The sequence below is a fragment of the Mesoplodon bidens genome (genome assembly GCF_964165515.1).
Source record: "Mesoplodon bidens genome assembly, chromosome: 6".
NCBI lineage: Eukaryota > Metazoa > Chordata > Mammalia > Artiodactyla > Ziphiidae > Mesoplodon > Mesoplodon bidens.
This window is the reverse complement of record NC_138162.1, coordinates 53,841,955-53,856,591: the sequence shown is the minus strand read 5'-3', so window position 1 is coordinate 53,856,591 and position 14,637 is coordinate 53,841,955. Positions and strand designations below refer to the sequence as shown.

General features: G+C 41.7%; 1 long non-coding RNA gene across 1 annotated transcript in view; it reads right to left on the bottom strand.

Moving 5' to 3' along the window:
• Window positions 1–5,295: 5,295 nt before the first annotated feature.
• LOC308619159 overlaps window positions 5,296–14,637 on the bottom strand; it is a 121,904-nt gene continuing 112,562 nt past the window's right edge. Inside the window, exon 2 of the long non-coding RNA XR_014016132.1 lies at window positions 5,296–5,366. This is a non-coding gene — a long non-coding RNA (uncharacterized lncRNA). The remainder of the gene's footprint in view (window positions 5,367–14,637) is intronic.

Here is a 14,637-nt window from a genome sequence, read left to right as displayed (position 1 = left end):
TGCTCTAAGCTTTTGAGGATGATTATATTTTCAACAGATGGAGGTGGTGGGAGCTGACTGACATAGGAGCGTTCTGTTTAATAACATGGTGATGACCTTTGTATATCACACACCATCATAGCTTGTGCTTCTTAAAATAAGATACAGTTGTCTTTCAAATATGTTATCTCATTTAATCTTCACAACAATCTTGCAAGCCATCATTTAACAGATGGGAAAATATCTCTAGGAAGGAATTTGTCAGGAGTTGACAAAGTCAGGATTTGAATCTAGGTCTGAGTCCAAAGTCCATGTTCTATCCTCAGCACCAGACTGCCTCTTCATTGATCCCTTTCCACCATGTTTTTCCTGCCCTGCTTTCCCTGAACCTCTCAACTCACCTGCATACCATCAGCAATCACAACTTCTTTTAAAGAATAATTACATACTAAGAGACTTTATCATGATAGCAAATGTATACTGAAGGAACATATACTCTCTTTTAAACTTTGACAAGCTTCCATTTATCATAACCAATTCAACTGAAAAGGTCACTCTAGAGCCTCATTCCCACCACGGCTATGATGTGGCTTCAAGAACCTTCAGGGAATCCATGTCTTACTCACCTGAGGATCTTCAGCACTTAAGCCAGCGCCTAGTGCAAAGGAAAAATCTAACTGGTGCTAATTGAGATGAGATGAATGAATGATGAAATATTCCCTTTGCTCTCAATGAATGAGCTGACGAAATTAAGTGGAAGAAACTGTCCTATTTGGCACTCTCCATGTGTTAAACCCATCAACCAACAATGTGATTCCACGATATGGATGGTGTTTGTTTCTCTACATATTGACTTGTTTCTATTTCAAGACCCACCTTTTCCATTCCCATTCAACTGGTATTTATTTAATTCTAATGACCACCTGTGAGATAAGATGCATTATCCTCATTTTGCAGCTGAAGAAACAACAGAGGCTCAGAAATAGTTTCGTGATCTCCATCAATTCACTCAGCAAATAAGTGCTGGAGACTAGATTTCACCTCAGAATGTTTGATTCCAAGTCCGCAAAGGAGAATTTATAAAGAGGTCTTAGAAGAAAGCTATTCCAAGAAGAACTAACTGATCTCTTCTTCCCAAGAGAAGGTTCTACATCCACCGGACCATCAGAGAAAGCCGCTTTGCACTTGGCTTTGCCCAAGAGACATAAAGAGAAGACTTTGTCACAAAGACAATCCCTGCAAATGAAATTGGAAGATTCAGAAAACTGGAGAAAATAAAATACCAAGATTTAATTTTCTACCAATACATCTATCATTAATCTTTTAAATGGATTTTATAAGAACTTTATTGCACATAACTCTAGTCCTAAAATCTCAGATTTACAGAAGCTAAAATTTCCATAAAATGTGAATAATTTAGATTACATCCTACTGTACAATAAATACACATCCCAGACAGGAAGAGATCTATAACCTCATTTTTCTCCTGACATCGCTGAGTAGCTTTTCATGGCAAAATGTTTGCTGACTCCAGCAATTCCGTCAGAATCATAACAAAGCAAAGGGTAGTTCTCTTTGGCTAAAATGCCTTTCTGACCAAAAACCGCTTAGAGAGGAGGCTCTAGGGTCAGGCTGCCTGGTTTTAAATTCCACATCTGTCACGTACAATCTGTGTGACCCTGGACAATTTAGGAAGCCTCTCTGTGTCTGTTTCCTCCTGTATAAACTGAGCTAGAATTGCTATGAGGCTCAAATGAAAATAACATATATAAACTAATTAGCTTATTTCTAGGCACATAGCAGGCACCTAATAAATATAAATATTTTACATATATTAGCTCATCTTCATTTCTCCCAAAGACTGGGTCAAATTCTTTAGCTGTCCTTTCATTCAGCTGAGCCAATGGCAGATGAGGCTCCCTTTGAAGCAATGGCTCCCCAGAGATTAGCCTTAGAATCAGAGGCAGGAATTCAGAGGACCCTGCAAATCCTAATATATATTTTTTAGTTCTGTGAACAAAAGCGAGCCCACAGCAAAGTTGCAAAGAAAAAACAAAAAAGCCACACAGCTGTTTCTAAAGTTATTGGGTACCCACCACAGGCTCTTTGCACATATTACTGCAAATTCTCTCAGTGATCCTGCAATTCAAAATAATTTAAAATTCGCAACTGAGGAAACTAAATCTCCAGAAAGCCATGTTAATATTGGGTGTTAGGAGCCAGAATACCAACTCAGGTGGGTCTCATGACACAATTTAGTTATTTTCACTCCATCATGACACTGTAAAATCTACTCCACCCTTCTACTGTGCCCCTGTCCTGCTTTTGTTGTCCCTGCATGTCCCCCCAGAGCCCACTTATTCACAGTCTCATGAGTAAGCTGAGACTCTGTCCTCTGGAACAATCTGGACTGGACTTGCCTCCTTTACAACCCATCTAAACTTATCTGCCCAGCATTCTATTCTTCCTTTCACATTCTTTCTTGAGGAAAGAACAAATTCATTTTCACTAGGGCATTAACAGACATTAACAACCAAATTTTAACTCTCCTAGAATAGCAAGAATAATAGCTAACATATCCTTGTACTTAAAATGTGCATATTCTCAATGCTTATTATGTGTGATCTCAATTCTCACCAAACCATTTTACAGATGATGAAACTAAGGTTACTTAACTTACTGAAAGTCACAAAGTTCCCAATTGGCAGTTCAGAAGTTGTCCAGGACTGCCTGACTCCAAAAACCAAACTTAAAGAGCATTTGATGTTTAATTGTTGAGGTGCCAGTCAAAAACTGGAGAGAGGCCAGTGTACTCTACGAGGTGGGGAAGGGAGGAGGGATGATTTCTTGGCCCATGTTTACAGCCCACACAGTCAGCATTTTGGGAAATTTTCAAGTTAAGGTTTTATCGTGACTAATATTCAAGTTTTCGTTTGGTTATTTCCTTTCCATTCTCAAATATGAACTCAAGCATTAAGCTCCCAAAATATGCATTTTTAAAGATGAGGCCACTCCTGAAGACTGGGAGAAGAGTCAATACCACCAAGAACCTCTGACAATTCCAAATGCTTAGGTCATTGTTTCAAGAGGACCATGTGTCCCTGGAATGATGGGAGGATGTTGGAAGAAGGTTGAATGATGAGATCACACAAAAGTTATCAGATTTGTTATCGTTTTTTTCTAGCAGATGCGTTGCCTATATCAAGGAATAAGAAGATGAGGCAATCTCTTTAAAAAATACACAGAAATGGGTTAGAACCTTAAATCTACAGTGCAAATTGTGTCACTCACCAAAGAACATGATAATGATGATGTTTGCAGGATTATGTCGTGAACAAGACATAATCTGGGGCTTTTTCAGGCAATTTAACAGATTCCGTTGATGATCCTTAGGGGTTTATTGCACAAGGTATGGTACCTAGTTGGGATAAACCTACAAGGATATTTTAATAGCGATAGGTTTCATATTATGAATTTGGATCCAAGGTCATGGAACAAAAGCAACCCTGAATTTGTAAAACCTAAGAATCTTCTCTTCACTCTACCATCATCTGCACTATGAATTCAGTCTTCATTTCTTCATCTGTCCCCATCTCACAGGGTGACTGAGAGAATCAAAGGGGATAATGTATCTGAGAGTGAGGGATTATTGTCATCATTATTACAATAGATATTCAAGACTCTTTCTAGCTAATGACCTTCAGAAGTCAGAGAAGAGTGCCTGGGGGGGTGGAATACAGAGTTTTTATTAATTCATGTAGGCTTTGTGCCAACTGAATTCTAACTCTAGAACTATTTCCTGTAACTATGATTTAGTGGTGCCAGAAACAAATATAGCTATCAAGTTCAACCACTTGCACGGAGAACAAATTAGTTCATAAAACGTAGTGGATTTTATCTCCAAATTGAAAATTTGGCCAAAGTCAGTAACAGACACTAAGTTGTTTGACTTTGTTCTTAGTAGGGTAAGTTTGGCTAGTTGGCATTTTTAGGAAAAAAGTAGCCATTAAGAGTAAGGTAATGTAATCAGAAGAAAAAATATATTCCTATGTAGGGTTCAGACAAGAGTCCATTTATGATATTAGCATTTTGATCCATTTTTTAAAGACTGTAATTCTATTTGGTCATTGATATCAATTATTCCAATAACTTTTGTATGCATAAGTATTACCATGCCTTACATCCATGCATTTTATTCTTTAGCTCAGGGCAGGGACCCAGGAGTCTCCACTGTTAATAAGAATTTCAAGTGCTTTTGACACAGGAGGTCCTCAGAATCACTGTTGGAGATCAGACATATGCAAACTCAGACTAGGCTTCTGTCTAGACCAGGGCAAGGTAGGCAGCAGAAATGAGTAAAGCAAGCTCGATGGGGACCATGGTGAAGAGAGGAAGCCTTGCCTTTCCTGCCGGGTGCAGTAGTTACTTAGCATAAGTCACTTTTGCCCCAAAGAAATAAATATGCACTTTCCAAGTGTTTCAGTATTTTAAGAGATGTCAAAGCCTGTATTTTTGTGTGTGTAAAATACTCTGATTTTTAAAAGTTAGTTCAACATTTAAAATACTATGTGAGGACTTCCCTGGTGGTGCAGTGGTTAAGAATCTGCCTGCCAATGCAGGGGACACAGGTTGGAGCCGTGGTCCGGGAAGATCCCACATGCCACGGAGCAACTAAGCCCGTGGGCCACAACTACTGAGCCTGCACTCTAGAGTCTGCGAGCCACAACTACTGAGCCCGTGTGCCACAACTACTGAAGCTCACGTGCCTAGAGCCCGTGCTCCTCAACAAGATAAGCCACCACAATGAGAAGCCAGCGCACTGCAACGAAGAGTTGCCCCCGCTCACTGCAACTAGAGAAAGCCCACGTGCAGCAACAGAGACCCAACGCAGCCAAAATTAAATAATTAAATAAAATAAATTTAAATAATAATAATAATAATAAAATAAAATACTATGTGGTTGAAACAACACATTGGCAGGCTACACTTAACCAGTGAGAGGCTACTTTGGTACCTCTATTCTAGGCCAGAATTGCTTACAGGTTATAGAATATAGGTCTTTGCCATGAATGAATGAATGAATGAATGACCTGCCAACTCTTCAGGACTGCTACTCTTACCTTGCTTCTGAAGCAAAGAGCTATCCTGACTCTTGAAGTAATTAAAAATTACCATCCCATTGTTTTCAGAGGCTGGAACTGCCCCATAAAACAGCCGTACACTTGTTCATTGTGGGCACGTCCTCCCCTCAACAGTAACATTTTATTTTGTTTCTGGGCCGTTGTCTACCTATCTTTCACGGTGCAGCTCATTGCATTCTTTTTTTTTTTTTTTTTTTTTTTTTTTTTTTTTTTTTTTTTTTTTTTTTTTTTTTTTTTTTTTTTTTTCTTTTTGCGGTATGCGGGCCTCTCACTGTTGTGGCCTCTCCCGTTGCGGAGCACAGGCTCCGGACGCGCAGGCCCAGCGGCCATGGCTCACGGGCCCAGCCGCTCCGCGGCATATGGGATCCTCCCAGACCGGGGCACGAACCCGTATCCCCTGCATCGGCAGGCGGACTCTCAACCACTGCGCCACCAGGGAGGCCCCATTGCATTCTTAAATGATGTTTTTTCCAGGAGCTAATTGAGCTTTATCTATGTGAGTGAGCTAGAATCTGTCACTGACAGCCTGCAGAAGGCCATTTCTTCAATTGCTTGAAAGAACTAAAGAGTCAGACATGACAAACTGCCGCTCCGAATACCTGGCAGCAAGCCCATTAGTGCTGCTGTTCCAAGATGCAGTAATAAATTACTTAGAGAACACAGACCCACTTTATTTCCGTCATGAAACTCGCCACCCTAAAACCAAAAGAAGAGATTTGATTTTTTTTTTTCTATCATAGTTTGTCAGGGCCTTTTGGAAACAGAATGCATTATTTATATTTTACAAAACATAATTGCTGGCAAAACCACTCTAGACTATGAAAACAGCTTTCTTTTGTTTCTTGTATGATTTCTTGAGAAACAAACCTTAGGCTTTCTTTATACTCCTTATACTCTGCCAAGAAGCAACTGTTAACACAGTAGCAACTGTAGCAAATAAAAAATCAAACTGCATTTCTTTCCAGTCCGGTTTTATAAACTGGATCCTACTGTCTCTGCTTTCCTTGCAACCTACAAGACAATTAACTTTTTCCTAAGGGGTGGAGCAAAAGTACCCATTTTACCAGAACATTATCAACCACTGACTTAAAGGATTAAGAATAAGCTGTTGAAAGGTGTCTGCCAGTATCCTGGGGATTTGCTCTATTTAGTTTGGATCAAATCCTTCCATAGGCAAAGCAGGCAAGATAGGATTCTCGATTTTAAATTGATGAGTTCCTCTCTAGATAATTTTCTGAATTGACTGATTTTGCCGTCCTCATCCCAGTTCTAATGTTTATTTCTGATCATCTAGCACGTTACTACCACACAGATTTTGGTGTTTATCTTTGTGTGGTCCTAGTTGATAACAGCCTTGCCATCACTGAACCCCTGTGGCCAGGGAAAGGGAATTCTCTGACTGGCCAGCCTGGGTGGAGGAGATTTTTGAAGGACAGCATGAAATGGGGAAGGGCTGATGCCCCAAATGAGAAGTAGGTTGCTACTGACAGTTGATAGGGGATGCAATGAAAGCCACGAACAGTAATCAGCTTAAGCTCACTAAAATTCAGTTTGGGATCCAAAATGTGAAAGTGATTTTCAGACACTCTGAAGTCCAGTCCCAAGTAGAACTTTGCACCAATGTTTTTGAGCAATGGAAGCCTCATAGGAGTAAATATGTAGATTCCCAAGAGATCTTTGGGTCAGGTAAGAATGCTCATTTGAAGATAAGACTTCTTGTAGCAATTGCAAATGCAGCCTCAGTATTATTTGCTCACGTGCTGTAAATATTATCAAGCTGACAGAGACGGGTGGGCTACTGGAGGACTCGAAGCATCTTCTCTAGCTTTTTCCTCACTAGTCATTCATTTGGTGTAGTCCTTCAAGAAAAGCATCTTGACAATGAAGGAAGCAGCTATGCAGCCCACAGCCTGAGTCACAGGGACAGGAGGTGAAGAATCTGCAGGGTTTCCTGTGCTTGCCCACTTACCCCACTGACTGAGCCCCATGGAGTCATGGAATTTGTGTCCATAACCCAGGACAGGGCCACACTGAAGTTATTGTTTAGCGAGTTCAGTCTCTGTGTTCTGAGCTGCTCTGCATTGAGACTGGGATGGAAAGAAGAGGGAAACGAGAAAACATAATTCTGGTACTCATAGTTTTTGACATACTCAAAGTTCAGAAGAGGTACCCTTTATCATATACTTTCATCGCGTACACACCTTTTCCGATGACTTTTGCTGTAGCTTTGAGGGACAGAGTGTGCAGATCAACCTCCTTTCTAGGCAAGGTTAGTCACATACATTTCCAATAAAATAGAGACCTTCACCCCTTGCCACCTGGGTAGGTCTTTTTCTCCACTTGGACACCCCTTCTCTCTACTTTCCCATGCTGTGTGTCTGTAGGTGAACTGGCAGCTACAGGAATACAATCAGAAGCGAGTATTCTGTGTATTCCTCCAGCCAGCTCGCTCTGTTCACAGCTTTTCCTCTCATTCCCCATTTTCAATTTTTCCTAAACGAATACCTCTAGATACCGTTACTCTCTTAACTTTGTCTTCCTGGTTGATTCAGTCTCTCCTTCACAAAATATTTACTTTGTACTTTCTTTGCATCAGAACCATGCTGGGCATTGAGAATAAACAATATATTATTTAATTCAACCAACATGTATGTGCCAGACACAACTTCAATATCCTAGTGATCTCACAGTCTGATAGGGAAACAAGGCAAGCCAGGAGATAATGGAGAGAGGAAAGTGATGCTATCCTGGGCACAGTGTGCTTGGGAAGCACAGAATGGATATGGGATCTGAGTGGACCCAGAGACGGCCATGGAGAGAGGTATATTTCTTTCACTTTGGCTGAGTCAGATTTTCATGGTATGGCTTTTTCCAAGTATCTGTTTAGAGCGGAATGGAACATTTTACACTGGAATACTCTCGGGGGAGAGCCAGTTCTAGTTCCAAAGAAATCTGGTAAACTCAAAACCACCATGGTGTTCTTTTCCACCTCATATCCACCATCTCCTTCACCCAGCAACATCAGTACATGTGCGGAGGTTTGTTCCCCTAGGTCCCTCTCTTGTATCAGCTTTCAGGCTGACAATGTAGAGCAGAACACACAGAAGAAGTAAAATAAAATCTCTTGGGTTATTGTCATAAAATTAGTTGATATAAAATATGAAAGATAACAAAATCCCTTTGAATCTGTCCCTGTGATTAGGATTCATAGCGTATTCTGAGAAAAAGTTAACATGGAAAGTTTGCTCCCCTTGCTTTGAGTTTTAATGCCACTTGACTCTGGTCTATTACAACCATGGAAGTAGAACATGGTGCAAGTATCTGTTGTGAATTTCTGCCGGTTTCCTCGTAAGGACTGAGTCTTCGCTGGGTGGAACTCAATGTTACGTATTCTTGTTCAGTATCCATACAGTCCAGGAGCCTCAAAGCCCCACTAGGGAACCTGCACTTGCAAATTTAACAGTTTTATATTGATAATTGTGGTGCATCCCTTTGCTACCTGAGCAATCTCAGGCCACTGAATGAAATTCTCTGAGACTGAGTTTCCTCTTCTATAAAATGTGAATTATACTGAGTTGAATGTGGCCCCCAATAAGATATGCCCTCACCCTAGTCTCCAGAATCTGTGAATATTACCTTACTTGGCAAAAGATATGACTAAGTTAAGGATCTTGAGAGGAGAAGCTTATCCTGAATAATCTGGGTGGGCCCTACATATCATTACATGCAACCTTATAAGAGGGGTGGAGAGAACTGGGGGGCAGACACACAGAGGAGAAGACACCCAGAAGAAGAGGAGTTAATATGACCACAGAGGCAGAGATTGGAGTGATGTGGCCACAGCCAAGGAAGTCCTGGATCGACCAGAAGCTAGAAGAGGCAAGGAATGGATGTCCCCTACAGCCTTCAGAGGGAGTGTAGCCCTATAGACACCTTAATTGTAATGGCCAGACTATAAGGGAATAAATTTGTTATTTTAAGCCATCGAGTTTGTGGCAATTTGTGACAGCAGACACAGGAAATGAATACAAGGATAGAAGTCACCTTGCAGGGTCAACAGGAGGATCAAAGAGAATGTAGGGGGCTTCCCTTCTGGCGCGGTGGTTGGGAGTCTGCCTGCCGATGCAGGGGACACGGGTTCGTGCCCCGGTCCGGGAAGATCCCACATGCCGCGGAGCGGCTGGGCGCGTGAGCCATGGCCACTGAGCCTGCGCGTCCGGAGCCTGTGCTCCACAACGGGGGAGGCCACAACAGTGAGAGGCCCGCGTACCACAAAGAAAAAAAAAGAGAGAGAATGTAGGTGCAGAACTTGGAACAAAGTAGTTACTCAGTAAATAGTGATGACTACTCCTCCTACTGTTACTACTACTACTACTACTACTACTATTATTATTATTATTATTATTATTATTTTCTAACCAGGTGGTAGACATTCAAGTGTCCACGTTTTAAACACTGACAGAACAGACCTAATTTTTTAAGCTTCCAAGAGATGAACAAGCAAAAAATGAGCCCAATTCACCTTCTCAACTTCATCATACCTTATACTTAGAATAACTACACAACTACACAACCAGTTTGCCCATGTCTTGTTTTCTCCCTGTTGTCCCACTGTAATCATAGATAGTCCCCCCTTTTCCTCCTCAGAGGGGCCTGAGTTGCTGCAATAATCATTGCTAACAATCACTGCATGTGTGTCATGAGCCAGGAACTAGTCTAAGCATTTTACTTGTATGTATTCATTTAATTATCACAAAGTTCTACGGATAAAACTAGCTTTATCCTCACTGTGCCCAAGGACACACAGGTAGTGAGCAGCAAGGTGATGTTATTCCCAGAAAGTCAGAATTTAGACCTGTACTCGTAACCACTCCGCTGTTCTGCCACTTTCTTTTTTTTCCTTTTTTTTTTGTTTTGCGGCGGTACGCGGGCCTCCCACTGCTGTGGCCTCTCCCGTTGCGGAGCACAGGCTCCGGACGCGCAGGCTCAGCAGCCATGGCTCACGGGCCCAGCCGCTCCGCAGCATGGCATGTGGGACCCTCCCGGACCGGGGCACGAACCCGCGTCCCCTGCATCGGCAGGCGGACCCTCAACCGCTGAGCCACCAGGGAAGCCCCACTTTATTTCTTGACAGTGCTCCGAAAGCACTTACTCTCGCACCTCTTTGCATTTACTGATGGGTTCTCAGCAGCGGTGCTAAGCCCTTGTTATATCCCAATCAGTAATGAGAAATCCCATACACTGTTTATTACTAACCATAGTATGAGTGTTCTGTTTTTGAATTATTTTCTGAATAACTTAGAGCAGATTCAAGATTAGCCCTAAGATAACACAGCACTCACTTACTTGAGATGTGAGTAACAAGAGAAAGGAGGGAAAAGCTGCAGTGACAATGGACATTCCCATAGTAACAAGTATGGGAGCACCACTGAATCATGTAAGTTTCAGTGAGAAAAAAAGCCTGCAAAGTTTCGGCATCCCGTTGCCTTTTTTCTGAAATATCTCCCTCCACCATTTTCCTGTCGGGCGTCTACTATTTCATGCAGTCTCAATTCATATGACCACAAACACATCCTCAAATGCCAGTGAAGAACAAACAGGTACCTCTTCAGACTGTTCACCACTGATAAATCATTTTTGCTGTACCTCGTATCTAGATGCTGGTCTGTCTCCCCAGCTTCTCTGCATGACCCTGTGTATCTTTCTCTTTTCTGCCCCCCAAACACCAATCACAGTTCTTTGCACGTAGAAGAGGCTTCCAAGCTATTAGTTTGTGGGTCAGACTGTGTCTCACGACACCACGCACATTCCTTTAGCCTAGGCTGCCATTCCATAAACATTTTGCCCAAGAAATCAATAGTCAGCATTCACTTGGCGAGAATTTGTTGGATACTCACTCTGTTCCAGGTAGGGGGCGAGAAGCTGAGAATACAAAGATGAACTTTACTGTCTCTTCTCACTAGACAGAGAGTTGTCTCGTGATTCCTGTAAGAGGCGAAACCTGTGTTCTGTGTGCTGGTTTAGAAGGACTTACCAAGAAGAAGAAGAGAAGGTGCCTCTAGATCTGTGCTATTCAAAGTGGGGCCTGAAAATCAGCAGTATCAGTAGCACCAGCAGCCCTAGGGAGCTTGTGAGAAGTGCAGACTATCAGAACTCACCGCAGACCTACCAAATCAGACCCTGCAATGTAACCAGGCCCCCAGGTGTGCCACAAGCACATTAGAGCTTGACAAACACTGATGAAGATGGTGAGACAGTGGGGGTAAAGGCAAGAAAGAATGATTCCACTTGGCTTTTAAGGGGACACCATAAGTTGTTCTGTGCAGCTGGAGAGAAAAGTGCCAATTCGGGCGTGGGTAAAAATGAGACTGGAAAGGTAGGGAGGGTCAGATCTTGAGAGCACTATCTGTCATCCTGGGAGTTTGAATTTTATGGTGAACGTGAACGTTGGAGCTTTCATGGAGGATGGTATGCAGGAGAGCAACATGATCACGCGTGTTGTGAAAAGATCACTTGGAGGAATGAGGGGGCAGTGCTGTGAAGGGGGCAGTCTACAGGTAAAGGTTAATTCAGAAGCTGGTTAAAATGTTAGATGAACACAACTGCAGTTGTGGGCTGGGGGCTGAGAAAAAGAAGAAAAGCTTTCATATATATGAAGAGAGCCGGGGTTTTTTATAGTCATGTTCGATTATTCTTTAGGCTTAAACATTTTAATTTTACAACCCTTATTGTGATTGTTACTAGGATGAGGAACTGTATTTAATTGCAGGGTAACAAAAATAGAGAAGCCATAACCCCGGTCTGGGAAGTTTACACACTTAGAGGAGAAGGCAGCCAAAAAAATCATTAGCAGACCATCTATTAGGTATGAACAAATACTATAGAATCACAGAGGCGGGCAAGAATTACTAAATCCTGACCGAGTCAATAAGGCAAAGCTGCAGAGAGGAAGTTACATATGGGCAGCTGAATAAAACACAATAATAGGGAGGGAATATATCGCCATGGTTGAAAGCATGAGTTCTGGAGTCAGAGTGCTTAGGTTTCAATAAGCTATCTACATGTACCTGCTTAGGTGGGATAAACCATTGATATGGACTGGCCCTATATGACCTTATGCAAAGTATTTAATCTTTCTTTGTTTCATCTTTAGAATGGGGATGATAATAAATGGCCCATCTCCTGGGGTTGTCACAAGGACTAAATGAGATATATCAAGTTTATAACACAGTGTCCAGAATCTGGTAAGCACTCAAAAAAATGCTACCTTTTATGACTACAATATATGAGCTGAATCTTGAATGATAAGAGGGTGTTTTCCAGAGAGGGAAAAGCTGAAAAGAATTTCTGGCAGTGGAAAGTGTCTATGCACAGGCAGGGAAAGGTGCTGGAGCAGTAAGTTTGGGGAATACGGCACAAAGCCTGGAATGACATTCACAGAAACTTCCATTTTATCTTGAGGATACTGGGCATGGATGCAAAAGAGTACTATAATGATGTTCATTTGTTAGGAAGCATTACAGATGCAGTAAAATGAGAAGAGCCTGGAAACAGAGTGAACTACTCAGTGTGCTGCAGCAAACCTGACAAGAGCCGATGGTCAAAATAATGTTAGTGATAAAGTGGGGTATGGCCAGATTCAAGAGACATCTCTGAATTCAAACTCCTAGGCTTCAGTGAGCAATTAGGTAACAGAATGACTCTGAGTTTCTGTGTAGGGTGAGAAGAATGATGATGGTGAAGCGTCTCATCTTGTGTCATTGTTGGGCCTTAGGGGGCAGCTACAAATAATGGAAAACCAAAAATAGCAGAGATTCGCAACACAGAAGCTTATTTCTCTCTCAAGAGTAGTCCAGAGCTAGGCAATTCAGGACTGATACATGCCCAGCGGCGTCAGGGGCCAAGGCTCCTTTGATCTTGTTGATCCCATGCAAGGACTCTCTTCCCAAGGTCACCTCATGATTCAAGTTGCTGCACCAGCTCTAGCTTCAACCATCATCTCCTCATTTCGGCCATCAGGAAAAAAGAAATGGATGAAAAAGAAAAAATGCTTTCAATGACACTCACTTAAAGGGGTTCTCAGAAGCTGTCACATGACCCTTTCACTTGCATCATATTAGAAAGAATAAGCAAGGGAGGCAAGTAGGTAGAGATTTACTTGGAGTGCCCAGTTAATAGCTAAAGATTCTATCGCTATGTTATGTTAGAAGGCTACAGGAGATCCTGGGGAATAAGAAGCAATCTCTGCCATAACCAGACAAGGAATAGGGCAGGGAAGCAAGTTGGAGGGAAAAATCAAGATTGAGATGAAGGTAGCTGTGGGGACAGTTAATGAAAAGCACCCAGGAGGCAGTTGGAGACATATCTCTAGAGATTAGGAGAGAGGTGTGAAGACATAGATAAGAAGTTTACATTCCTTCCCTCCTGCTTCTAGTTGTCGTGAAATAAACCTTTGAGGCTCTGAAAGTAGCCGGCTTACTCCATCCATAGAGCAATTTGTTGGCATGACAATAAACCCACAACAGAAATTATTACATTATGATTGTCAAAAACACAGTAATTCACAAGGTTTACAGGTAAGAACCGTCTCCCAGGATTGCTCAGTAGCTCTGCTACTGATGCCTACGGGTGGGTCATATTTTTCCCATGTTGGATTTTGGAGTTGACATTTGCTTCATGATTTTGAGACTATGAGCATTTGAAATCCCTTAGAGCAACTGCTTTAAAACAAACTTCATATCCCAGTGCTTATGCTCTGTCAGGAATAACATTTATTTTCATGACTCTAAAATTATAGAATTTCTTTTGAGAGACAGAAGTCTTGGAATCCATGATACCTGGAAAGCATGGGTACCCCCACCCTGTCCCCAAGTGTGACACCCTCAGAACAAAGGTCAATCACTACTGACTTCAAGTTGGCCTTATATTTCTAAGGGACTCTTCATGTATTTCTGTGAGTAACCCATATGGTAAAAGGTCCGAAAATCAGATGCACGTGGGCCAGTTTGGGAAATCTTGAGAAGAGGGAAGTTGAGCAGGATTTTAAGTTTCCAATATCAGAAACATGGGCAAGAAACACACTTATCTATAAAATGGGACCAAGAGGAAGAAGTGGCAAGGAAGCAGACTGAGCCTAAAGGTAGGCAATCTAACCCTTGAAAATAACGTATTGAAAAAAATTTTTTTAGTAAAGTAAGAGAATAGGAAGGTACGCCTGATGTAGTAAAGGCTACACAGCATCAATCAACCCCCTATTCAACAATAAAACACTAGAGGCATTCCCATTCAAATTAGAAATTAAACAATGATGCTTACTGTTGACACTTCAACATTATTCTGTAAATTCTAGAGACTGAAATACAACAATAAAAGAAATAAGATGCATAATTGCTGGAAAGGTGACAAAAAATTCATTACTTGCAGATGATATAATTTATATTTTTACCCAGAAATCCCAAGCAAATCAACTAAAATCTATTTAAACAAATAGCAGTTTAGGAAGATAGCCAAGTAGAAA